The sequence below is a fragment of the Puma concolor genome, chromosome D4, assembly GCF_028749965.1.
Source record: "Puma concolor isolate L17-30 chromosome D4, mPumCon1.1.hap2, whole genome shotgun sequence".
Classification (NCBI taxonomy): Eukaryota; Metazoa; Chordata; class Mammalia; order Carnivora; family Felidae; genus Puma; species Puma concolor.
The window spans coordinates 69,656,044-69,683,465 of record NC_141679.1 but is presented as its reverse complement, the minus strand read 5'-3'; the positions used below and the strand labels follow the sequence as shown (position 1 = coordinate 69,683,465).

At 44.5% G+C, this 27,422-nt stretch overlaps 1 long non-coding RNA gene across 1 annotated transcript in view; it reads left to right on the top strand.

The window, feature by feature from the left end:
- Positions 1-16,349: 16,349 nt before the first annotated feature.
- Positions 16,350-27,422, top strand: part of LOC147574980 (uncharacterized) — a 91,520-nt gene continuing 80,447 nt past the window's right edge. Inside the window, exon 1 of the long non-coding RNA XR_015243333.1 lies at positions 16,350-16,523. This is a non-coding gene — a long non-coding RNA (uncharacterized LOC147574980). The remainder of the gene's footprint in view (positions 16,524-27,422) is intronic.

Here is a 27,422-nt window from a genome sequence, read left to right as displayed (position 1 = left end):
TTGAAGATCAAGTGGGGACTGATGGAGAAGGGAAGACACCGAAGGACTTTCCCAACTCTGCATTTCACGACATTGAGAGTGAGTGCCTGGCTTTTCTTGCCCTAGTCCCAGTGCTGTGCAAAAGCATGGAGGCCCAAACTATCTCCACTGAATCACGACACTACAAGCAGCTGCAGGTGAAGGATGGGGAATCGGAACACTCTAGGCTGAGTGAGAAGGCAATGCCCAGGTCAGAAGTGGCCCCATTATCAATCTAAGGATGTAGGGTTTCATCCTCTAGACCTAGATTGTCCAATGTGGTACTTACTAGCCACATGAGGCTCTTTAAATAAGTTTAAATCAAATACAATTAAAAATTCAATTCCTTGATGGCACAGGTAATATTTCAGGTGCTCAATAGTCACATGTCTAGTGGCTATTATATTGGGCAGGGCAGATACAGGCCATCTCTGTCATCTCAAGAAGTTCCATTGGACAGCACTGCTGTAGACAATAGGAACTATCGAAGGTTTATAACCTGAGAAGGACGAGGGTCAGATTTATGTTTCAAGTGACACGTGAGGGTCTGGCTGTGCGGGAAGAGATCACAGACAAGTCATTTGGGAGGCTTTTCTGTTAACCCTGCTGAACCTTGGTAAGGACGCAGAAGAGGAAGGGATGGGGCATGAGTGCTCTCCTTCTGTTACTCCAGCTGAGTTTTGATGATGATGGAGGAGGGGGGAGGGGCATATTAGCTCTGCCTTCATTAGTCTGGATGAGCCCTGATGGTGATGGAGAAGAGCAGAGAAATGTAGATAAGTGCTATCTTTGAACCAGAAGACCAAGTCTTTTCAAAGGCTGCTGCCTCCTGGGGGCTGATGGGCTTGAGTGCCCTTTGCTGGTTCATTAGGGCCCAGTGTCTTCCCAATGTCCATTCTCTCTGGCCCTGCAGAACCCCGAGGCTCAGCCACATCAGCAGGGACTCAGATCCAGACAGTCTGGGTTTAAATCCTTCTGTGGCACGTGCTGGCTATATGATTTTGTGAAAGTTTTGAAGTTTCTCTTTGCCTCTGTTTCACATGTAAAGTGGGATGACAATGGCACCTGTGTCATAGGGTTTTGAGTGTTAAATGAGATAATATTTGTCATACGCCTAATACAGGCTGTGGCTCATAATAAGCCTCCAAAGAAGTATAATTTCATGTCATGACCAAGAAGCAGTGGTGTTTTGTGATTTAGAGCATAGACTCTGGATCATTCTTTCTGTGCTTGAAACGAAGCTTGGTCACTTTCTAGCTAATGGCCTGGGAGAATATATTTAAAAATCTGTATTTTCATTCCCTCATCTCTGAAATGGGGCTAGTACTAGTACTAGAAGTGAGAGTTCAATGGCTCCTGTATGGAGTGGACTTAGACCACCACCTGGCCCTCGTGACGTGCCCATAGGCAAGCCCATCTCTTTGCTATTAACGTTACTGTCAGTGCTGTTCCCATCATTATCAAGGAAATAAGGCGATGTTCTGATTCTCTCATACTGTAATATTTTATCCCTCTCCCCAGTGTTGACTCCCTCAAAAGGTGCAGGTAGTAAGAAAACTGACTTGGAGACCTTGTTCTGACTTCTCCATGAACCCTCCAGTGGAATCATTTCTTCTTCCTCTTTGTGTTCTCAGGAACCTATCCCACCCTATCTTCCAAGTTGCTCAGGGTAATGCAGTAGAAGTGGCCCTTGATAAATAAGGAAGCTTCGGGGATTTTGAAGTCTTTTTTATTCTCTTCTCAACAAAATCTGGATTCTAAGACTCTTGACTTACTGCAACCAAGGGGAAGAAGTCAGGTACAATGCTGTTCATCTCTTTGGATTGTTGCTCAAAAATGGTTTAATTCTTTCCCAGGGAAATGGATGCCAGGGTTTTAGGTCCAAAAGCTGAACCCAGAAGAGTCAACGCAGGCTCTTTGCTCTTCACAGGTTTGTGATGGGGCATCCCTTTACACAGGGCTTCTCAGTGACCCCTCTGAATTTCCCCTGGGCCTTTCCCAAAAGGACAGTCTCAAAAACACATCAAGAGCATATCAGAACCCCCTAGCAGATAGCCCACATGCCTGGGGAACTGTTGACTGATGGAAGTGACACCCATGTTTTTTAAAGCCTTTTAATTCCTGTCGCTAATCCCCCCACATTCTTTCTTGCATGTTCATGACTATAAATCAGATATGAGTATGCCATTCACCACTCTGCTTCTCTGAATCACCCTGACATTGATTCTAGGACACCTCCTCATTGTGTCTGCACCAAGGAGAGCCTAGGGGATCCTTGGGATTCATTTGAGGTTACTGACTTGAGTTGGTTAAGACAGGAGAGAGAGAGCTGGCTTCTGCCTGCCAGGCAGGAGGCCAGACCCCTGGCATTTAATGTGGACTCTCTCACTCACTCCAGGCCATGGCTCAGTGAGATGGGCATTACAATGGTTGGTTTGTAGGAAAGGACACCCAAGTTCGGAGACCCAAAGGCTATGCAGCTTGTCAGATGGAGCTCAAATTTGAATCTGTATCTCCATCCCTCCAAGGCTCTGTGCTTTGTTCAATGTCCCATGGCACCTAGTGGGTATTGTAAACTTAGCAAATTGGAAGGCCTTGATGGGTCAATTTGTATCCCCAGCCTCGCTTTGAGACCCTATTCATCCCTAAAATCCAAGGAGAACATATAATTTATCATCCTTACTGGAGATTTCTGAAAGGAAAATGTTGAATTGTATATTAATAATTACACCTGTGCAGCAGGTAGAAGTTGGGACATATGGTAGCCCTACCAAAATCAGCCTGGAGAGTGAATATCGAATTTGCCCTAGTAGCTGACAATCCAAAGCTCTCTGTATTGGTCAAGGGTTGAGCATTAGATGTGGGAGTGAGCCTTTATTAGCAGGAGAGGAATGGGAATCAAGGAGTGGACAAAGTGGAGATCTGGTAGGGGTGAGCTCTTTTTTAATTAAATAATTCCTGGTTACTAAATCTGTTTGTTGGAGAAGATGTGGAAGAGGCAAAGAATAGAGAAATAAAGAAAAGGAACAATTCTGATGATCCCGGAATAGTCCTTTTCTTTTTCTTTTTCTTTTTTTTAATGTTTTATTATTTACTTTTGAGAGAGAGAGAGAGAGACAGAGTGTAAGTGGGGGTGGGGCAGAGAGAGAGAGGGAGACACAGCATCCAAAGCAGGCTCCAGGCTCTGAGCTGTCAGCCCAGAGCCTGACGTGGAATTCGAACTCACAAGCTATGAGATCACCACCTTAGCCAAAGTCAAATGCTTAACCAACTGAGCCACCCAGGTGCCCCTACAATGGTCCGTTTCGATCTTCTTTCTATATACCTATTTTTAAATATGTAATTGAAACCATATACTTCATGTCCTGCTTTTTTTCACTTAAAACTTTAAATGAGCATTTTCCAATATCTCTAAGGACTCTTTAAAAATATTTTATTGTCCGCCTAATTTTTTATTGTAAAGATGTTATAACATGTCTAAGCAGTCCCTTTCTCTTTGGGCATTAAATTTGTTTCTAGTTACTTCATTTCATAAATGGTGCCACAGTGGATCATACTATAGGTCAATCTCTGTTCATATTTCTTTTAGCTTGTGTAGAAATATTAAAGTTTCTGATAAAAGGGGTATATGCTGTCCCTCTTCCCTTCCCCCTGTCTTAAAAAAATTGTGATATCTGGAGCTACTGCAGCCATTTTTTGACTATGAGGTGCTGAGAATGAATTAAAGGCCAGAGGAACTGCATGAACCCTGGTCTTGACACTGATGAAACATTGAACCAATTCCAAAAGCCAGACTTAACATATGTGAGAAAATCACCCTCTGAGTATTTAAGCCACTGTGTTTCAATATCAGTTTCCTGCAGCTGAACACTTCCGTGCGTGGTATAAACTGGGAAAAGAGAAGAAGCTGAATTGGGAAAGAATTGCCTTTAATGGGCCGAGTAAAAGGGAAAGAAAGTAGGATGGTGAACATTTATAATTTGCTTCTTTTCCTTGTGGTCCCTAATATCTTTTTGCATCACCTACTATATGTAAAGCAGTAGCAAACACCTTGACTTCTGCTCTCCCAGCTGCTTACCTCCCTTATCCATTTTTACTACCAGTTCCTTTTTCATGTGGTTTATCATAGATACATTCTGTACACTGAAGTCTAGAGTCCCATAAGTGCTCAAATCTTACTCGTACGTAATCTTGTGTATACGAGAACTGTGTAGTAGAGCAACTCATCTTAGAGGCAAAATTCCTAGTCCGCTTACTAAATCATATTATCTATGGAAGACTGACACAGAACAAGAAGGAAGCATGCAGATGGCCTGTACTTGGGCCCCACCGTGGGTCTGAGGTCACATACACCAGGCCAGTACCCCCGTCTTACAGAGCTCTCCTGGTTTGTCTGTGTAATGGACACTGGAATGCTGGCCTCTGTCTACTCTAAGGGAACCTTAGGAAACAACATCCATTAAATCTACCCCTCCATTTGTCAGTGGAAGTGCTAATATTAGGGCATTGTGTATGGGATGGAGGCAAAGGGAGGGAAGTAATTGATTTAAATCTACTGTATACACAGCAATGTGCTAGGCATTGTATTCTCCAGTTGTTTTTAGGTATCTCTTGTTTGAGCAATTTTTATTTCCAAAGTGACACGTGCTTCACTGACATCAGTCATTATTGCGCTGATATTCAGTGAAGACTAGAGGGTTGAGATCACCACAGCAATTACGAACGTAGAACCTGGAGTCGAATCCTCACTCCATCAGTAATGAGTTGCGTGAGCTTGGATAAATTACTTCATTAGTTTCTTCGACTATATGCCCAAAATATATGCGCCCGTGTCACAGAGTAGTGGTAAGGATCAAATGAAATGATCCATGTGAAAATCTGACGTACGGTGCCCAGCACATGGAAAGTTAGTTTTCCTTACCAGTTTTTTCTCCCTCAGTATTCTTCAAAGAACCTCAGCTCTCTTCCCTCCACAGCCTCCTCATCCCTGAGTCCCAGGCGCGGGAGAAAGGACCTAAGCGGGGAAGGTTAGCAGAGTCTGTTGTCACATCTGTAACCAGAAACAGTATATTAGGAGAGCTACTTTAGTTTGTTTTTAAACAAAAAGGAATCTTGAAAAAGGGAGTGTGAATGGCTTCACTTACTGGCTGGTGGAATTTGCTTGTCATCTGGAAACCACCCTCATTTTCCTTGTATTCCACATCTTCCCTTTAGTGAACATGGAGCCTTTTCCAAGTGCTCCTTGACTCAACGCCTGCACCACAACGTCCCGGGAGGGGGAGTAAAATGCCTCTTCCTGTAAACCCCTTGTACAATCCTCCCTGTTCTTAGGTTTCTCACTTTGAAGTTAGATTATTACTTGGAGCTTAGACTTTTACACAATTATTTGCATTTTTGTGTGTTATCTCTATCTATCCCTATAGTCTTATGAGTTTTCTCTTCAAGACACTCTGAACTGACATGTTCAGTTGTCCAGTCATTGTCTCCAAAACTTTATTGTCACAATGTCATTGTCTTTTTGCTGTATCCATTTGATCCATTATCTAAAGAAGTTCCCCACCCACTCTTAGCCCACTGAGCTAGTTACCCTTTGTGTCTGTCTATCATTGTTGTTGCTGGACATTCCTTCTGCATTGATTGGCCTTTATATTTACACTTGAAGAAAACTTTGTTTGAAATATGTCCCAGAAAGGAAAGTCCCAAGATAGTAAACTAGGGACTGCTTCATCCTATCTCTTCAATTGCCTTTCTTTCTTTACTTCCTCCTTCCTCCCTTCTTTCCTTTCCCTTCCCTTCCCTTCTTTTCCTTTCCTTCCCTTTCCTTTCCTTTCCTTTCCTTTCCTTTCCTTTCCTTTCCTTTCCTTTCCTTTCCTTTCCTTTCCTTTCCTTTCCTCTTCTTTCTCTCTCTCTCTTTCTTTCAACTAGCACTAGTCTGACATCCACATGTGTCAGGTTAGCTGAATCAAACCCCTGCCCACTCCATTCCCCATCTTAAAACTCACCTCAGCTCTTTTGGTAGCTTTACTTATACTATATTCATCTCTGCCTCCTCCTCAGCCAGTTCCCTAGTGCATCTGGCATCTTCAGCCTTCCCTGGAGCAACAAGATCTCTTTCGAATCCACCCCCCACCCCCAAGCCCCTCAGCTCCCTGCTCCTACTTTTAGTATTCAATTTGTAGAAATAGAACATGTCATCCATCTGCTGAAACTGCCTCTTCATTTGTTACTGATTAGAATATCTGGACTTAGACTGAATCATGGGATATTTAGAATCAATAGGTGTGTGTTACAAGCAGAAATAAGAGACCGAGATGATCACTATCAAATTGTCAAAAAATCAGGATTGAAATCTAGAGTCTAGTTTTACCTCCATAGTCTTAAGTAAGAGACTTAACTTCTTTAAGGTTTAATTTATTCCTCTGTGAAATGAAGACAATCATGTCAAATTCATTGGAAGACACACAGGAGATGATATAAGAGAGAAATTTCTCTACACGTGTTTGGTACTATGAAGGTTATTATTATACAAATATCTTAAAAGGAATTTTTTTCTGAACAGTTCTGGATGCCTCTGACTTATAATTGTAGCCCTTGATTTTGTTAGCCCATAAACCCTATAAAAGCAAAAGGATCCAATCTGTGTCACCTGATTTCTGCTCATGGTCATATAGACCAGTGGACCCGCAATCCTGTCACTGGTCCTCATCCAAGCTCTGGAAATGGCCTCAGGGAGAAGTAAGATGTTTTCCCTGTTAGAAGGGAAGATAACAGATCTTAGATCATTGAGTCTCCCCCTCTTTCTTTAGTGTTTCCAATCTTTTTATATACTCTATTCTGGGTCCTTCACCTTTAGTCCTGGTTGACCTAGAGGCTAAGGAGTTACTCACAGAGGACAGAGGAGGCTCATAAGGGATAGTTATATGTCCCAAAGGAGGCTCGTAAGGGATAGTTTGGCCCCCCAAATGGTGCCAAAGTGCTCTGAACACAGTAGCTCACTGGTCATGGAAAGCCCATTTCTTAGACCCTGTTCTTACCAATGGAACCTGCTGAGTGTGAACAATGATCGACCATGACTTTGCTTCTTGGAGGCCACTTTTCTCAAATAAAAAGAGTCCTGAGCCAAACTGAAGACACTGTTTCTGGTACCAGTTCTGCCAATATCTCCCTATGGATCCAGCCTATGGTAGTCACTACCACTCTCTGGGCCTCCAACTCCCTTAACTACTGATTTTCTGGGATGTAATACTGCCTATCTTCCCTATACCCTTGACAACAATCCTAAAGCACTTTCTGCCCTCCACTTGTCTCAGCTTTGAATGTGTTACATACCTGAGCTAGATTTCCAGAGCCATTGTCTGACATCCTTGCACGGTTCCAGGCAGAGCTGATATGAGTTTATGACTCTTGTTCATGGTACTGGGTGGGGGGAAGGAGTGGCAATAAAGAGGTTTATGTTGGTACACAGAATGGATCTGCATGTTAAACTGCTTCCAAAGACAGCATAGATGGTAAATTATTGCTCCCAATCCAGGTTTCCATTTCACTCTCTGCAAAGCAAGACCCAGGACACTTGGAAGGTCATGCTAAGGATTTAGTTGATTAGTACTCTAGGGAAGCAGTATAGAAAGGGCATTTGGAGTTGGATCTAACTGAATTTGTCTCCATTCCTACTAGCTGTACGACCTTGGGAATATAATGTAACTCCTCTGACCCTCAGTTTCCCATTTAGAGTGCTGTGACAATTAATCAATGGTGGACCTTATTTAGAGCACCACTTAGTAAATCAAAGCATAATTACAGCTTAAAAAACAAATTGTAACTGCTGGTAGTGATTTCCTTCCAGGCTGCAGAGTATGGAAAAGGGGAAAAAAATAACTTTACAATGGAGAAACCTTTCAGATACTACCTCAGTGATGTAATCAAGGTCAGTATCAGTGGTCATAAATCATGTTGATAGTATGTACCCTTGATATTTTGTGATGATGTGATGTGGCACTGTACATGTGTAAGACCTTCCTCTTACTAACACATCACCCCGGTCTAATAGTGAGAAAAACATTTAATTACAATAGGAGTATATTCTATAAGATACCTGAGCCATACTCCTCAACACTGTCAAGGTCATCAAAAGCAAAGTCTGAAACTGTTACGGCCAAGAAGAGCCTAAGGAGACACAACTGCTAAATGTAATGCGGTGCCCTAGATGGGATCCTAGAACAACAAAAACTACAAATGAGGTAAAAGCTAAGGAAATCTGAACAAAACATGGACTGTAGTTAATATCAAGACATCAATTTTGGTTCATTAATTGAAGCAAATGTACCATACCAATGTGAGATGTTAATAACGGGGGTGCAGAGTATACGGAAACTGTGTAATCTTTTTAATGTTTCTGTAAATTTAGACTGTTCTCGAAAAAATAAAGTCTATTTTAAAAAGTGGATTATAATAGCCATTTTCTGCAAAAAGTCATTATTTAACGCCCTTGTGTGGAGTGCATGCTCAGTCCTAGGCCTTGTGTCGGGTGCTGGGTTGCAGACAGGAATGAGGCCTGGCCCTGGCCTCCCAAAGAGCTTGGAGCCTATTGGGAAGCCAGCCAAGTGCTCAGGCATCACACGCCCTCCTTTACATGCTACAGCAGACACGGGACCAATGGGCCACGGGGACGGAAACTAGGCTATGCTTCCACTGGAAGGCTGTGTCACAGTCTCAAAGAACTAGTTAGGGTTTGCCGAGTGGAGAAGGGGCTGGCGGCATCTGGGCAGAGCGAGCTGCGTGTGTAAAGGAACTGAGGAGGGAGGGGGCGGTGGGGAGAGGAGCGTGGCAGACGTGAAATGTGGAGAGACCCGGGGAGTGACATGAAGCCAGAAAAGTCAGAACTTACTTACTCCACGGGTAGGGCTGCTGTAGCAAATTAGCACATACTTGATGGCTTCAAAAGAACAGAAGCGTCAGCAGGACTGCACTCTCAAGTCTCCAGAGGGTAATTGTCCCTTGCTTCATCCAGCTTCTGGTGGCTATCAGCATTTCTTGGCTTGGACCTGCATTACTCCAGTCCCTGCCTTCGTCTTCATATTGCCGCCTTCTCTCTGTGTGTCTCCACATTCTCTCCTCTTCTTATAAGGACTAAGGACGCCTGCCATTGGAGTTAGGGCCCACCCTAAATACAGGATGATGTCATCTCAAGATCCTGAATTTAATTAAATCTGCAAAGACCCTTTTTCCAAATAGGGTCACCTTCACAGTTTCTAGGTATTGGGATATGCCCATATTTGGGGGTAGGGGAAGGGTCACTATTCAACCCAATGGAGTGGCCAAGGAAGGACTTTCTGAGATGGGGACATTTATGTGGGAAAGGGACTTGCAAAGAACAGGGGATGAGTGTTCCAGGTGAAGAGAATAACATGCTCAAAGACCTGGAATTGGGAAAAAGCTGTGTGTGTCTGAGAAGCTAAAAGGACACAGCGGATCTAGAACCTGGTTGGCAAGGGGGAGTGGAGCCCGGAAGACCTTGGAAGGCCTGGTAGTAAGGTCTCAAATCACAGCTTATCAGCGTGGAAGGGGTCTTATAATGACTGGCCCCTGCCTCCAGACTCCATCTCTCTCCAGAGCTCTCCTTTTCACCTCCCCACCGCTCTGGAGGGCTTGTGCACAGTGCATTACCGTAACTCCTGGCTCTTCGTAAGATGACATACAACACCTGTGGGAAGAAGTCCTTTGTTTACATCCATTTGATGTCATCCAGCTAGAGTGGCAGCAGCTTTATAGTGGCATAGTGAGCCTGGGTCTCAATGCCAACTTCCAGTTTCGATGAAACAAGCCCCATCAGGCCCTGTTGTAAGCTACTAGCTTTGTCTTTGAACAAGCTTTGCCTCGTTTTGTTTCAGGCCACTCAGGCAACTGTGGTGTTGGGGCATGAGCTCCAGGCTGAAGTTTCTTACTAGCCAGAGAGCCTTGGGAAAGCCATCTAGCTCTTCAAAGCTTCACCTCTAAGATAGAAATGAAAAACCCAATCTCGAAGCAAGGCTGTAAGATTCCGTGAGATCATGCATTCGAGAACGTTTTGTGAGTGAGAGGGTGTTTTACACACCGGAGGAGGTGCTGTCTGAAACTCTGGGTGTCTCTAACCATCTTTCTGGAGGCAGGAGGTGCTCAGGATCCACCACATCCCGCCATCTGCTCGTGTCCTCGGCGCTGACAGCTGCGTGTCGTTGTCACTCCCCAAGGGGTTAACGTGCATCATGTCCCATCTAGATATCATCCTGGAGCGAGTTCCCAAGATGGAAAGAAACAAAACTCGCATTTGTCTCTCTATAAAAAGCGGCCTGTCTTTGAAACTTGACCCTGTCGAAAACCTCCTGAATTGAGCATGGAGGAAAAGGAGAAGGAAAAAAAACTATCTGTGTAATTAATCAGCATTTTGTCCAACCCAATTTGGTTTTAAAGGACATTCATGAAGACCAACGTACCTGTCCAGGCCAATCCTGGGGGCCCTGTGAGTGGCCACGTGGACTTGACCTCCCCGTTGTCTGCAGTCCACTCATTTGCAAACTGGTTTCAATGAAGGTAACAGTTTGCGGTAATGGGAACCATATGTGCTGGTGGCTGCTGTCAGTAAAAATAGCCAACATGGCCTGTGTGGCCAGACACAACATCAAGCTAAGAGCAGGAAGACAAAAGCTGTGTGAAGGAAGGAAAACGTTGTTTCAGAAGCCTAGAGACAGGAGCCTGCCTGACAGGGGGATGAGGTGTCGGGCACTGGGACATGAAGCCAAGGGACTTGTCAACGTTTGCATGAAAGCCCAGCCCTCCCCAGCCTGGTTTTCTACGCTCTGATGGTCCAGTTGAGAAGGGACAGAGAAGACTCTGTCTGGGAACAGAGCCAAGGCTCAGCACACATACAGATCTCTGTAGGATGTGTGCTGGGGCACAGAATCCTTTCTTACCTAAACATCCTGATAGATGCTGGAGCCTGAAGGAACTATACACAAGGAGGTAAGGCCAGAAATTAAAAAAAAAAATTAAGCATAAATTTTAGGATGCTTTTCAAATCTTTTCTGCTTTATAACATAATAGAAAGAGCATGGATTGAAAGTCGTGAGACCTGATTTAATCTGTCCATGCACACACTCTTTGTATAAACATAAGCAAGCTGTTTTATCTCTTCAGAGCTTCCATTCATTAGTCTGTAAATGGAAGATAATGTACCAGTGGTTGTTTTTAAGAGTACATGAACTGGAACACCTGGGTGGCTCAGTCAGTTACGTGTCAGACTCTTGGTTTCGGCTCAGGTCACGATCTCACGGTTTGTGAGTTCCAGTCCCACGTCGGGCCCTGTGCTGACAGCACGGAGACCACTTGGGATTTTCTCTCTCTGCCCCTCCCCCACTCATGCTTGCTCTCTCTCAAAAATAAACTTAAATTTTTTTTCTTAAAAAAGAGTACATGAACTGATGCTCCTTACCTTTATTTACAGGATAGGATACACTGTTCAGTCATCCAACAAATATTTATTAAGTACCTATGAGGGGCCAGGCATGGTTCAGAGGAATAAATCAGTGACTAAAAAACAAAACGACCTGTTCTCATAGAGTTTCACTCTAGCTGTAAGTAAAACATAGAATGTTGGGAGGTCAAAGTGCTATGGATACAAAAAAAACATAGGGAAGGGGTTCAGGAACCAGGACTGGGGTGCAGTTTTAAACGGGGTAGTCAGGGAAGGCTTTGCTGAGAAGGTGACATGTGAACAAAAGTTGAAGGAAGTGAGAGGGTGAGACATGGAACTATTTGGGAGGCTAGTACTGAAAGCAGAAGAAACCACTGGAGTGCAGACGCTGAGCAGGAGGGAGCCTAGAGTACTCAGGGCAGCAAAGACACTAGTGTAGCTGGACTGGAAGGAGCCAGAAGTCAGAGAGGCATGGGGGGCTGTGGTAAAACTTTGGCTTGACTCTGTACAAGTGGAGCATCTTGGCAAGGTTTTGGACAGAAGAGTGACAAGATTGGATGTTAGTTAGTTAGTTAGTTAGTTAGTTAGTTAGTTAGTTAGTTGTTCTTAGGTAGGATGGCACTGGCTGTCACGTTGAGAAGAGTTTCTATTTTTGCAAGTACAGAAGCAGAGACTAGTCAGGGACTGTTGCAAGAATCCTGGTGAAGGCAAATGGTGTCTTGGACCAGAATGATAACAGGAGAGGTGATTAGAAGTGGTGGGGTTCTGGAATGTATTATGAAAATAAAGAGAGCCCCCGGGATTTGCTGATAGCTTGAATGTGGATTTCAGAGAGAGGAGTCAAGAGAGATTCCAAGGTTCTGAGTGTAAGCAACTGGAAGAAGCAGCCACGTGCAGAGATGGGGATAATTCTAGATGAAGCAGGTTAAGTTTGAGAGGCTTGTTAGACATTCAGGGGGAGGTGCAGAGTATCCAGGTAGATGAGAATCACAAACATGTAGACGGTATTTGAGACCATGAAACACTAGATCACCATGGGAGTGAGTGATGGCAGAGAAGATAGAGATGTTTCTCCACGGGGCTTCGAAGATGTATAGAGCTTTAGTAAAGCCTTCAACATAATGTCATCTTCCAAGAGCATGAACTACAAGAGCAGGTACACTGAGAGCTGATGTGGATGTGAAACCTTATAAGATAGATAGATAGATAGATAGATAGATAGATAGATAGATAGACAGAGACAAAATATTATTTTAGGTACAAAAAGTAAGAACCAGAGTGGTGAATTAATCTGCATACTGTCAAATAGCTAATGAAAAGCAGCACAGGAATTCAAACCCAGGTGTCCTGACCCCAGGGTCTTTTCCACGACAGCTGTCTGCCAGTGCTGTCCTTACTTCTAAGGTAGACATGCATCTTTTGTCCTCAACGTATTTGTCAAGCTTCTCCAAGTTTGAAATCTAAACCAGGTCATCCTAACAGTTAAGTACTTTCGTTTCCCAAGCTGGAGGTCTTACCAGCCTTAAAAAACAAAACCACATCATGAAAAACTGGCCTTGGCAAAGAATAACAATAACAAAAGGAATGAGAGATAGAGAATGACAAAAAAATCTTGCCTTCCATTTTCCCAAAGGTACTCACTTTCTCCTGGACTCTAAATCATCTTCTCTGTCTTTGGAGGAGGTAGATATAAGGCAGAGACAATATCGCTTGCCTTCTAAATCAGGAATGAGGGACAGATAGAAAGACAAAGTGATCCGTGTGGGGTCACCAAGCAATTCATGAATGTGACTTGGAGGAGGTCTTGGTTCATATGCACGCCTCCTTTTCCCTCGGTAGGAATACAGCCTATCAAACACTGCTTTACCCCATGTGTACACAAGCTGGTGGAAATGAAATAATATTTGGTAATTTTGGAGCACTCTTATCCACTATTGATAAAACACTTTTTGAGAAGCTACTATGTTTATTAACATTCATCGTGAAGTTGAATAAACGTGGCTTGAAAATATGAAATAATTTGACCAAGGTTACTATAAAACAAAAAGACATAATTTTTAAAAAGTTATTATAATCCCTAGAAAGTAAATATAAATCTCTTTTTGAAAGCATGACACTTGGTGTCTATAGGACTTAGGACAATCAGGTCCAGTTCTGTCTGGAGTCACTGTGTTCTGCAGTGTAACTGAGTCCTAACAGCATCTGCTTTCCCCCTTTTCCGTTTGGTTAACATCATTCGTTCTTGAGAAACACCTAATGTTGATTTCTTGAAGATACGGCCTGGACCTTCTCCATCCTGTTATCCCCAAAGCCTTTCTGTTCTCCTGACACAGTGCAGGATATGGCAGATGTTGGCTCGGCTGCACTGAGCTGAAGTTGGTAAGCCGAAGGGGAAGAGGAATAAAGATTGTAACTGTAGGTTAGGGTGAGACTACAAAGAGCCTTGAATGCCAAGCTAAGCTGTATGCATATCTGTCTATAATTAGTGGGTTGCCAGGGCCACTGCCTTGAGTAGCCCCCAGGTTCTGAATGTCCACTGAGGGTTGTCTTACAGAAAGAAGGAGCTTCCTGAGTAAATAAAGTGGTGGTGAACACGTCTTCCTCATAAACCTCAGAAAAACCCATCCCAACACTTCTTACTGTTTTTCAGATTTGAAAACTTTATTTTTTTTCTTCCTACTCACACCTCAGGTCTTTTCAGGACTCCAGACAAAGACAACTAATTCCTACAGGGCCATTTCAGGCTTGTGCTGAGTCCGAAGTAGGGAAATAACAAGTAGGAGATGACATTTGATGTGTTGAAATTTCCTGTTCAAATTTATAGCCCATGAATTCTATGTGGGTTGGATGAACTAGGGAGAACTCTTTAATTCCGTTCAACTCATCCTATATTTATTAGCTGTGCTAATAAGAGAAAGACATTAGGTCTTGCTCGTGTGCATCTGTCTGATCAATGGGAAGGGAAGAAAGGGAAATATGAAGATAAGCACACAGTAAAGCAGACTGTGATGCTAGGAAGTGATGCTCATGTCTCTATGGACTTACAGATCGCAGTTAGGGGAGGCCGGACCGGACAGAGGCTTCCTTTGGCAATGATATTCGAAATTGGCCTTCCAGAACAGTTAAGATTTTGACATAGAAAGATGGAATGGGAAAGAGGTCATTCTAGTTAGAAAGAACAGAGAGGTTAAATGAAGGATGCAAAAGATCCCAAGGAAGTAGATTCAGAGAACAGTTGCTATTTTTATTTAACATGAGCTATTTAGGGACCTCTGGTGACGTTTTTAAGCCTTATATTAAAAGAAATGAAGCCTGGTTGATTCTAAATACACTGTGTTTGGGAGTTAGGGATCAATCGTGTGTGTGTGTGTGTGTGTGTGTGTGTGTGTGTGTGTGTAAATGCATATATTATAAATGTATAAATGTATATATTATTGTGTGTATATATGGAATTGGCTCATGTAATGATTATGGAGATTGACAAGTCCCAGGATCAAGCAGGGTGAGTCAGCAAGCTGGAAAACCAGGGGTGGCTGATGGTTTAGTTCTAGTCTCAGTCCAAAGTCCTGAAAACCAGGAAAGCTGATGGTTCGTTCTAGTCTGAAGGCAGGTAGTCTCAAGACCCAGGAAGAGCTAATGCTTTAGTTCAAGTCCAAAGTCAGCAAAAAAGCCAATATCCAAGTTTGAAAGTAGTCAGATGGGAAAAATTCTCCTTACTCCGGGGATGGCCAACCTTCTTTTTTCTATGCAGGTGGGCCTTCAATTGATTGAATGAGGCCCACCCCTATCATGGAAGGCAGGCAATTTGCTTTATTCAGTCTACTGATTTAAATGTTAATTTCATCCCCAAAACACCTAGAATAGTGTTCAACCAAATATCTGGGCACCCTGTGGCCCAAGCAAGTTGACACAAAATTAACCATCACAATCATGTATTTTATTTAATAGTTTTAAATTTACCCCCTTTCTTTAGGGATATAATGCATAAATTCTTTCTAAAATTGTTTTCAGGCTTTTTTTTGGTATTTCATGACAGGGAAATATTTTTTTAAGAGGGAAATCATCATAAGGTTATTAACCTTTTATTCTTCCAAGTAATTCAATTAAAAATAATTTAAAATAAAAATAAAACATCTCCCATCAGTTGTGACATCATTTCATAAAAGGATGATAGTTTTAACACCCTACCCCCTCAAAAGAGAAAGGCATAAGGTTTTTCTTAGAAAGAAAAACCATCTTTTCCAGGAAAGGACAGTTGGACATCTAACACTTTCATTTTAAAGGACATTTTTTAAAACTTTAAAATAAAAATACAATGTAAAGTTGCATTTAATTATCTATGCTGCAGATAATATTTTTCTTGACACAAGTTGTCAATTGAGATAAGTATATATGGGCTACACTGCAATGCAAAGTGAGCTTGAGTCTCCCCAGCCCTTTTTGTCACTTCATTATTAATACTGTCATCAAAAATAAAATTGCCAAGAGATTTATTGATGGAAAGCATACATTCTCGCTACTTCATTCAATTTGTAATATCCTGAGCACACTCAGAGAAATGTGTGAGCAACTCCACTTACCATATTTTCCGCAACTTCTCTTTTCTTCCCCCAGAACAGGGAACAAAACTCATGACGGTGGCCCAGGAGTCTGACTGCTGAGGCTGGCAAGGAAGGACCTGCCAGGCTGTTTTTGTTTTTGTTTTTGTTTTCTGCCTGGCTACCCACAGTTAGGAGCACTTTATCTGTAGCCTAACGTGGAGCCATTGGAATGTATCTGAGTGGAGTGCCATGGACTTGACTTCGACACAGACAGCACTTTTCCAGGCATGTATATCTGAAACCACTAATCTAGTCCAATCCTCTTACTTTTCAGATGAGGAAACTGGGGTCCAGGGCCCAGAGATCAACGTGAATCAAAGTGGATTGAGGATGCTCCAGTCAGAATTATGGAAATCAGGCCCACATCTCCCTGGCTGCCAATATAGCTCTGACTTTTACCCTCATTCAGATATGTTCTCATGCCTGAGGCACTGTGCCCACCGTGGAGCGCCATTCTGGTAAGTGAATGACTGCCTCTCTCATGTGTTAAATGTGTTAAATGCCCCAGGCATTCCAAAGCTGGATCCTTCCACAATCTTGAACTTTATTGCACTTGAACACACACACACACACACACACGCATGCACGCACACACACACACCCAGAGCAGAAACGCATAATTACAGAAAGAAAAATCATCTTTTCCTGAAACTTATCTGAAGACTAAAGGCCTCACCCTAAACCTAAGTCTAAGGGACCTGGGGTCCTACTGCCTATTGTAGATGTCTCTGGATCTATCTGGATAGTAAATAGTATGTGCTATTTAATACCACCTTCAGGCTAAGCCCTGTGTCTAGCATTCTACATACATGACCTCATTCATTACTCACAAGACCCTATGAAATTGAGATGAATGCGCCCATTCTATAAGGACATTGAAGGTTAGCAAGCTTCTATGACTTTCCCAGAGTCACACAACAGATGAATGGCAGAATGTAAGTGCAAGTCCTTCTGCCAGATCCCAATGTATCCTAGACCAACATTCCATGTTGTCCAGGACCGGCTGTATGGCAGGTGCACAGGGAGAATTGAGAATTGCTCAGATGAAGAAATACAAAAGTAGCTTCCTTCTCCATCTGAAGATGCTGTTCCCCAATCAGGCCACCTCCAAAGTGATTCAGGAAATGTCCCATTAAATGTGAGCCACAGCTCTGACCATAATCTTCACACAGACTAAGGGTGTGCTAGCTTGTTACACTTTTAATTTAAATACTTGGTGTAAGTTCGATTTGAGACCTGGGGAAGTCCCTAGATCTCTCCCTTATGGCCGGGGGCTGGGCCGGGCTCCCTTCTGTTCTCTCACAATTGATTGTTCGAAGGGAAATGCTGGCCCTCACATGGACCCCTGCTGCACTTCATCTCACTGGATTTGGCTCATCGTTCCAGCCAACTGAGATCATTTAGAAGTTTGATTTTGTCATCAATCATTTTTTTCTATCCCTCCCAGCTGCGTGTCAGCCACAGATGTGATAAGCGGACTTTATATGTCTTTGTCCAAATCACTGGTACCAAATATTAAACAGGGCTAAGCACAGTTCTCTGGGGCCTACCTCTGCCATGATCCCAGGGCATTTGCATGAACCTTTATTCCAGAATATGTCCCATGACCTTATCGTGGTTTGGGTTTTTTTTATGCTATTATGCAAGCACATCAGGAGTTGAGCCTTGATATTATATGCCTTTTAATCCTCTTTGGGCACAATGCTGGCCACTGCAAAAAAGACCCAGTGTTTGCTGGGCAGGGTAATAAACAGAGCCATTGATTTGGTGTCAGAAGACTGAGGTTCAAGTCCAGCGGCTGCATGTAAGCTTGTTATCCTCCCAGGCCTCAGTTTCTCCGCCTATAAAGTAGGGATAAGGATCCCTACAGACAGCCTCTTTCAGATGTGGTGGAACTCAATGAATAACGGGCACGAATGTGCTTGTTCACCCACCCCTACCTAGTTGTGCTTTTATGACACATTTCTTCGATCTGAAATTTATTTCTTCTTGTTTATCTCATCAACACCACCCTCACCCTGCTCCCCTCCTTCTGTTTTTCTGGGAACCCTTCCCTGGCCCCCTAGGTAGGCCATCACCACATCCTCTGAGCTCCCACAGCATCTGCCGACTTCACTGGGGCCCTTTTCCTTGTATGTCCCCAACTGTCTGGTTACTTGTCCATCTTCCTGTCCAGCAGATGATCTTAAAAGTCAAGAGCTACACCTTATGTATCTTTGTCCCTGGCACCAGTGCAGGGACCTGGGACACAGAGGACACTCTATTATGGAACAAATATGAATGACTGTAAGCTGCAAAGTCAGCCATTATGACTGCAGGGAGAGGTGTGGCTGCAAGAGTTTTTGCTCTCGGGCCAATGGCAAGTGTCACCGTGAGCACACCTATAATGGGGCTGGATGTTCTTGGTTTATCCTTGGGGAGAAACGAAGCCGGATCTGATGACAAAGCCAGCTTCGAAGCTCTGTGAGAACAGGTAGCATGTCTGTTTTGTTACCACTGTCACAGGTTGGGACCCCCAGCAAGTAGACTCTGAGATGGAGATGGCCATGCAAGGACTTTACTGGGGAGTGTCTTTGGGATCAAGCCCTCTGGGATCGTGGGGGGAGCAGGCCTGGGCCGATGGAGAAGCCGAATTGCAATGCACTAGCAACAGAGGACTTAGCTGGTCCTGTGGAAACTGTGAGCTGGGGAAGGCCCTTCAGAGTTGTCTTGTCTGAGACAAGACCCTCCCATCGACCTGTCTTGGATGAAGGCTGCCTCAGGGAGGGAGTGAAACCTGGGGCCAGGCACTTCTCTCCAGCCGAGAACATTCCCAGAGAGGGACACAGCTGAGGGTCTGCCAACACTCACAGCTGCTGGAAACATGACAGCCTCGGTGCCAGAACAGGGCATGTCTGTGTGCCATGTCGCTGTGCCCGATCGTGTCTGGCCTACCATGGCCCCTCGGTGAACACACAGCAAGTGAATGAAAGAATCTGCAGCCAGTCTCTGGTGGAATCCTGTAAGTTCTCTGTGGGACTTCCAACACCCATGCAGTCCATGCACCTCTAGAATGTATGACCCTCTGGCCAAGGCTGTGTGGGTGCTTGGCTCAGGGATGAGTCGGATGTGTTCCCTCCCCTTGAGAAGAAAAGCAGACGCATAACCAGTCCTACCTCCCGGGGAGGACTTTATTTATTTATTTATTTATTTATTTATTTATTTATTTATTTAAAAAAATTTTTTGGGGGGTGCCTGGGTGGCTCAGTCGGTTAAGCGGCCGACTTCGGCTCAGGTCATGATCTCACAGTCCGTGGGTTCGAGCCCCGCGTCGGGCTCTGTGCTGACAGCTCAGAGCCTGGAGCCTGTTTCAGATTCTGTGTCTCCCTCTTTCTCTGGCCCTCCCCTGTTCATGCTGTCTCTCTCTCTCTGTCTCAAAAATAAATAAAGGTTAAAAAAAAAAAATTTTTTTTAATTTTTTTTAAGTTCACTTATTTTGAGAGAGAAAGAGAGGCAGAGACAGGGAGAGACAGAATCCCAAGCAGGCTCTGCACTGTCAGCACAGAGCCCCACGCAGGGCTTGAACTCACAAACCGTGAGATCATGAGCTGAACAGAGATCAGGAGTCACACACTGAAGCAACTCAGCCAACCAGGCGTCCCCCCAGGAGCGGAATTTAAGGTGGAGTGAGCTCAGAAGGCTGTGATAGCACAGACAAGGCAGACAGCTTCTTGAAGAAGGAGACATTGGAACAGAGGCCGGAAGGACAAGAAACAGGAAGACTCTAGGCAAACGCACAGTGGAAACCAACAGCGCTGGCCTGACAGCCCACGTGGACCCTGTGGTGGAGGCAGGCCAGGCCAGCTCTCAGGGCCTTATGTGCCAGACCGCAGAACCTGCACCGAGGCAGTGAGGAAGGGTTTTGGCAGAGGGCCGACAGCCCGGTTTTCTCCGAGGGACATGGGGTTCCGTTCCTCATGTCATTTTCTCTCCAGGAGTTCCATAGGAACCAGCCACCTAAGCACATACCATACCCATGGCCTCCACCCAGAGCACAGCGTGAACTGTCCCCACTGCTGAGTCCCCTGACAGGTTGCGGGAGCCACTGCCCCTCGGAAGGAAGGGTGTGTTCTTGCCTTGACATGCAGGCCAGGAGCTCCTGAGGGTATGACCTCAATGAAAGGAAACCCAGTCAACACAGAGAAGTCAAGGCGACTCTTCCTACACCAAAGGAGCAGTATCACATAGCGGGGAGTCAACTGCCCAGGGAGTCCGCGTGGGCTGGCTTACATCCACCCTGGGCTGCTTACTGGATCCCTGGTAGGGGCAAGTCACGAACCCTCAATCTCCTCATCTATAAAATGAGAAAAAGCATTGAACCACACTAATAAGGACACTCCAGGGAACCCGATGATGAGATATGGTTTTATGTGTATCTGATTGACAAAGTTTTTTAAAAGATAATGATCAGGGGCGCCTGGGTGGCTCAGTCGGTTGAGCGTCCGACTTCAGCTCAGGTCATGATCTCACAGCTTGTGAGTCTGAGCCCCATGTCCAGCTCTGTGCTGACAGCTGGGAGCCTGGAGCCTGCTTCAGATTCTGTGCCTCCCTCCCTCTCTGCCCCAACCCACTCACGTTCTGTCTCTGTCTCTCTCAAAAATAAATAAACATCAAAATAAATAAATAAATACATACATACATACATAAATAAAAGATAATGATCAGTGCTGATGAAGGTAGATAATAGAAGCTGGCTCATTGACTGTTGGGTGGGTGTGGTGGATTGAAGTCAACAATTAAGCATCAAGTCTTTGAAATCACATATCCTTTTACCCAGAGATTACACTTCTAGGAATTGACTGTAAGAAAATAATTGAGACATAAACGGCAGGAAAATGTATGTTAAATGGTGTTTAGCAAAGCTTATTTATGAAAGCAAAAATTTCCATGTATGGAAATAACCTACATGTCCCTCAACATCTATTAGCAGATAATTGTGTTAATAAATTACAGCACACCCTTGTGTTTGGATATGTTTGGCTACTATGCAGCAATGCAAAATTAGACTTGCAAATTTGATTTACTAACATTAAAAAGGGCTGCAATCTAATGCTAAGAAAAAAGAATAAAACTTATTTATATTCCAATCCCAATTTTATAACCACAATAAAAACTAGAAAAATCTCTTTTGTTGTTATTGTTATAAAATTGTGATTGAAATGTCATTTTGTATGTTTTCACTGAATGTTGTGTTATAAGCAACTGGTTACCAACAAATGAACTCATTATTAATCTGGGGGACTAGGGCAATTCTAATTTCCTTCTGCTTTTTTGTAAAACTATTTTAAGCATTCCACCATTATTGTTTCCATAATTAAAAAAAATGTTTATTTATTTTGAAAGAGAAACAGCGAGCAGGGGAGGAGCAGAGAGAGAGAGTGAGAGAGAGAGAGAATCCCAAGCAGACTCCTCACTGTCAGCACAGAGCCTGACGCAGGGCTCAAACTCACCAACCATGAGATTGTGACCTGAGCTGAAATCAAGAGTCAGACGCTGAACTGACTGAGGTACTCAGGCACCCCTCTGTAATTTTTTTATGATCAGAAAAATCAGAACATAGTTTTAAATACATTACTAATAATGTATGCCTCTCAGGACTCCTGTAATGACGAATAAGATAGTGCACACAAAGGAGCACTATAAACAGTAAACCCTGTATGTACATGAGAATGTATTCCTTTCTGAACCTCTGCATTTCTTTGTATGAAGTCATCTTGCAGTAAGAAGGATGTCCATGTTGAGGTCCTGGTGCCCTGGAAAGTTTTTGGTAGGATACAGAGGATTTATTGGCCGTCTCTGAAGGATGCCTCTTGGTTATCTATCTCCCTGGTCCTTCCTGTCTCTCCAGTCCCACTGTCCTGTCCTGGTTCCGATCACCATCACCTCCTTCCTGTACCACCCATCAGCCCTGTTTTTGCTCCTTTTCTCTCCTGGATCCTGGTCTCCTTCAGCCCTCACGCTGCAGCCACAGGGATTGTTCTACTGTGTGCCTCTGACCATGTTATTCCCATGCTGTTGCCAAGGGGGAAAGTCCAAGCTTCTTGGTGTGGTGCATGAGGCCATGAGTAATCTAGCCTCCATCCAGTTCTCCAGGGACATCTCCTACTTCCCCACCATGCCTGAAAACACAACGTTGGTTCCAGCCAAGCTCTATTACATTAGTTACCCCCAAACACTCCATTCTTGTTTAATTCTTCCATCTTCCCACAATGCTTTTTCTCCCTTGTTCATCCTGAAGAGTCCCGTTCAGCCTTTCCAGGCATTCTCTGTTGTCTTTTCTCTACTCCCCAGCTTATGCCCAAAGATGTCACTTGTGAGACATTCACAATGCTAATGAAGGTAATTCTTTACATGTCTGTAAATTACATGTCCTCCATTGGACCACGAGCTCCTTAAAAAGGTATCCTATTCACCTTTGAAACATTGCCACCTAGCACATGACCACTATAGTCCAGGGATTTGTTAGCATTTTCTCAAATAAACTTTGTCAGAATTGTACCCCATGGCATAAAGGAAATCATACCTACATTTGCCCTGGCTGCTCTGTAATTCTGACTTCACTAAGTCCCCAGCCACCCAAGTGATCTCTCATAGTTGTCATCTGGAGGACAGGGGAGCATTAGGGGAAAAGCAGAGCCCCTCAATTACCAATTCTGACAATCCTCATTTTAGCTCAGGTCTCCCCATGCAAACAGACAGTCGACATGTGATTGGAGAAGAAATAGAAGTATGTTTCTATTAAAACCATGCTCCTTAGGTTGTCACTCTGAATTTATATCCCTCTGGCCCTTGCCAAGTTGGCTCTTGGCTATACTGTGTCCTGAAATGAGAGCATTCTTCTTATAGCCCCAGGAGATGCCTACAATGCCTGAAGATTGAAAACAGACCTTGCAACATAGATTTGGGAATTTGTAGAGTCCAAAGCACCACTGTCCTATATAACCTGCCCCAGATAACATAGCATCCCTTTGTACCTCTGATTAGAGCTTTGTTGGGTAGAAGAATTCACTGCTTGAATGATGCTCCTGTTACCCAAGAGGAGGGGCAAGAAATACAGCTGGGATGGTGACGGTCAATCAGCTCAGGGTACAGGAAAATGCCACCCAGAGTTTCTGGGTTTTGGCCTTTGGACAGAACCAACCATGGGGTATATGCGCATCTAGATGTTTAAATCAATAAAAGAAAACTATTTTCGGGTGCCTACTATTTATAGGGTCCCTTGCTGAATCTGGTGGGGAATGAAGAGTTGAGCAAGAAGGTCATTGCCCCCAAACTGTTCATTTCTACTGGAGAGGAAAAGTCTAGATCTTAATAGCCATGACTTACAGGAGAATAGGAGCCATAGAATGTGTGCCAATGGGTAATACGGGATGGTGAAAGGAGCACAGAGTTAGCAGCCGAACAGATTTCAGGCTCAAATGCAAGTTTAGCCTGTTGCCTTTAGGCAAAGTCCTGCACCTCTCAGAGCCTCAGTTTCCTCCACTGTAAGATGGGCTCCCATAGCCACTTCGTAAAGAAAGAGTTAGGAGGAAATTCAGTGAGACGGAGCAAGTGAGGACCTGAACTGTAGTAATCCCTGGCTTCTCTCCCTTTCACTGCTGGTCAGAGCTAAGACCTGGTGACTCCATAGGTAACCCTGGGCAAGCACGGGTCCCAGGGGATGGCAGGAAGGGAGAGCAGAGTCTGAGGTGAAAGCCTTTGCCCTATCCTTTCATTTTTCAGAAAAAATGTCTTCCTGTTCGATGACCTTCAGCCTGCATGTCTTTGGACTTAGCAAATGCTATGTCAAACAGGTTAAATGCTTTTGGTTCACTTGGATTACAATTTCTGGCAGCCTGAGAAACTGAGCTGGGCTCACTTAGACCAGGAGCTTAGGCGTCAGGCAAGCAAACCATCCCCTGCCTGGTGAATTAGATGAACGCCTGTCCTAAAGAGGAGAGTGATGGGGTAATCCCTAAGGATCTTCCTGTCCAGAAGCAAGATATTTGTGACCTGAGCCCAGCCTCCCAGATGAGTTGCCCCCTGATCTACGAAACAGTGAGATCCATGAGAGCAGGCGGCCATCCGATCCAGCCAACATCCCATTTCTAGGTCATGGCCTCACATATATTGAGTCCTCAGGAATCTGGCTTTCCATGCTTGTGTCAGAAAAAAGTCTTCACTATTAACTCTTAGCTTACCCACAACTTGCCTGTGGAGGCTCCTTTTCTACCACCTCCCCTTATGGATGGAAGGATAAATGAATGAAGGGATACAAATGTGTTTGCAGGCCTCCTCCTGAAATCATCAAAGAGGTGCAACAGGGAGCTCACTGGGATATGTGGCACTATTATTTCTCCCTTTCTAGTGGGGAGGTTTTATGAATTGGCTGTATCCCCCAAAATTCATATGTTGAAGTCCTAACTCCAAAGTGATGGAGATACAGCCTTTGGGAAGTAATTAGGGTGAGATGAGATCTTGAGTAATTAGGGTGCGATGAGAGCTTGTTCTCTTTCTGTAAGCACACATTGAGGAAAGGCGATGTGGGCATACAGTGAGAAGGCAGCCATCTGCAGACCAGAAAGGAAGCCCTCATCAGAAACCAACCATACTGCCACCTTGACCTTGGACTTGCCGCCTCCAGGGCTGTGAGAAAATAAATTACAGTTGCCTACCCTCCCATTCTAGGGACTTTTGGTATGGCGGCCTGAGCTGCCTAACACAGGAGGGAAAGACGATTCTTCTCTCGCAGCTGACACCATCGTCCACCCACACGTCCCAGCCAGAGCCCCGAGAGTCGTCCTTGACGCCCCTCCTCCTTCTACCTTCCTCACCTAATCAACCACAGTGTCTTAAAAAAACACATTTCTCCAACCTGCCTGGTTCTCTGCCGGAGTTCCACCAGAGGACTCACCAGGTCCTCTGCATGCCCTGGACCTGTGCACTAGTTCCTACCCCTAGCATTTCTCCCTAGGACTGCAGCAGCAGCCTCTCAATGGTCTCCTGCCTTTGCTCTTTCCATCCCAATCCAGCCTCCGAGTGACCAGTTACAAAACCTGAGCTGGCACTGCCCTGCGTAATGCCCCTCGTGGGTTCCCGTTCATCCAAGCTTGGCCCGTTACCTGGACCCAACAAGGCTTCAGATAACCTGCCTCTGCCTACCTCAAAGCCTCATTTGTCGCCTTCGCATGACGCTCTCCATCCCCTGACCCAACGTACAGGCTCAGCAGGCCATCCTCTCTCACATTTCTGCACCTTCACATTCCCTAGTCTGCTTTCCTGACTTCCACTCTTGCTCTTCCCCCAGCAAATCCCTCCTTCTCCAAGGCTTCTCCAAAGCTCAGCTTAAGTCTTTCCTTTCCATGGAGTCTTCTCTGCCAGCCTCCCAAGCCCTCCCTCCAGGGTTGGAGACTTCCTTTGGGCTCCATGAACCCTACCTAGCTCATGACCATCCTGATGTTTATTGTGGGGTATTTTCATCGGCCAATTCCTTACTGGTCTGTCTCCCTTTTAGACAGGGTACAGAGTTTGTTGGGGCTGCCATAACAGAGCGCCATAAGCTGGGTGGCTTAAAAAGACATGAATTTGGGGCGCCTGGTTGGCGCAGTCGGTTAAGCGTCCGACTTCAGCCAGGTCACGATCTCGCGGTCCGTGAGTTCGAGCCCCGCGTCGGGCTCTGGGCTGATGGCTCAGAGCCTGGAGCCTGTTTCCGATTCTGTGTCTCCCTCTCTCTCTGCCCCTCCCCCGTTCATGCTCTGTCTCTCTCTGTCCCAAAAAAAAATAAATAAAAGTTGAAAAAAAAAATTTAAAAAAAACGACATGAATTTATTTTCTCACAGTTCTGGAGACTGGAAGTCCACAATCAAGGTGTTAGCGGGCTTGGTTTCTTCTGAGGCCTCTTCCTGGCTTTTGTAGACGGTCATCTTCTCTTCCGTGCGTGTCCACATGGCCTTTTCTCTGTGAGCTACATCCTCTTCTTGCAAGGACACTGGTTGTGTTGGATCAGGGCCCACCCTAATGACCTCGTTTTAACTTAGTTACTTTTTAAAGTCCTATCTCCAAATAAATAAAATAAAAGTCCTATCTCTAAGTACACTAGGGTTTAAGACTTCAACATATGAATTCTGGATGGGGATACAATTCAGCTCCTAACAACCAGCCCTGGGCTTCTCGAGAACAGGCCCTATGTCTCCTTCATGCTACATCATCAGATCTGGCCCAGAGCATGGGTCATGGCAGATGTCTCAGGAATTATCTGTGGAATGAAGATACTCCAGGGAATTCTGAGCCAGTCAGAGAGACCTGTTCTCTTTTCTATGGAGGCCAACTCCGGGGACCCCCTCCTCAAGTCCCATTCATTGTTTGAATCAGACAAACCAATCAAATGCTTAAAAGTTGCCAAGACAGTGACAGAGGACATACGATACCGGGAAGATTGTTTTGCTGGGGACAACCGGCCTGGACTCCAATCCAGGGTCCCTAGTAGCTGACTGTCCTCAAGGACAGTTAACTTCTCTGAGCTTTCATGGCTTCAAATGAAAAATGAACCCCTGGAAGAGAGCCAGTGGTTTTCATTCCTAACTGTCCATTAAAGCCTTCTGTGGAAAGGCTTGAACATTGATACTTTTTTTTTTTTATTTATATATGAAATTTATTGTCAAATTGGTTTCCATACAACACCCAGTGCTCATCCCAAAAGGTGCCCTCCTCAATACCCATCACCCACCCCTCCTCCCTCCCACCCCCCATCAACCCTTAGTTTGTTCTCAGTTCTCAACAGTCTCTTATGCTTTGGCTCTCTCCCACTCTAACCCCTTTTTTTTTTTTTCCTTCCCCTCCCCCATGGGTTCCTGTTCAGTTTCTCAGGATCCACATAAGAGTGAAACCATATGGTATCTGTCTTTCTCTGTATGGCTTATTTCACTTAGCATCACACTCTCCAGTTCCATCCACATTGCTACAAAAGGCCATATTTCATTTTTTCTTATTGCCACGTAGTATTCCATTGTGTATATAAACCACAATTTCTTTATCCATTCATCAGTTGATGGACATTTAGGCTCTTTCCATAATTTGGCTATTGTTGAGAGTGCTGCTATGAACATTGGGGTACAAGTGCCCCTATGCATCAGTACTCCTGTGTCCCTTGGATAAATTCCTAGCAGTGCTATTGCTGGGTCATAGGGTAGGTCTATTTTTAATTTTCTGAGGAACCTCCACACTGCTTTCCAGAGCGGCTGCACCAATTTGCATTCCCACCAACAGTGCAAGAGGGTTCCCGTTTCTCCACATCCTCTCCAGCATCTATAGTCTCCTGATTTGTTCATTTTGGCCACTCT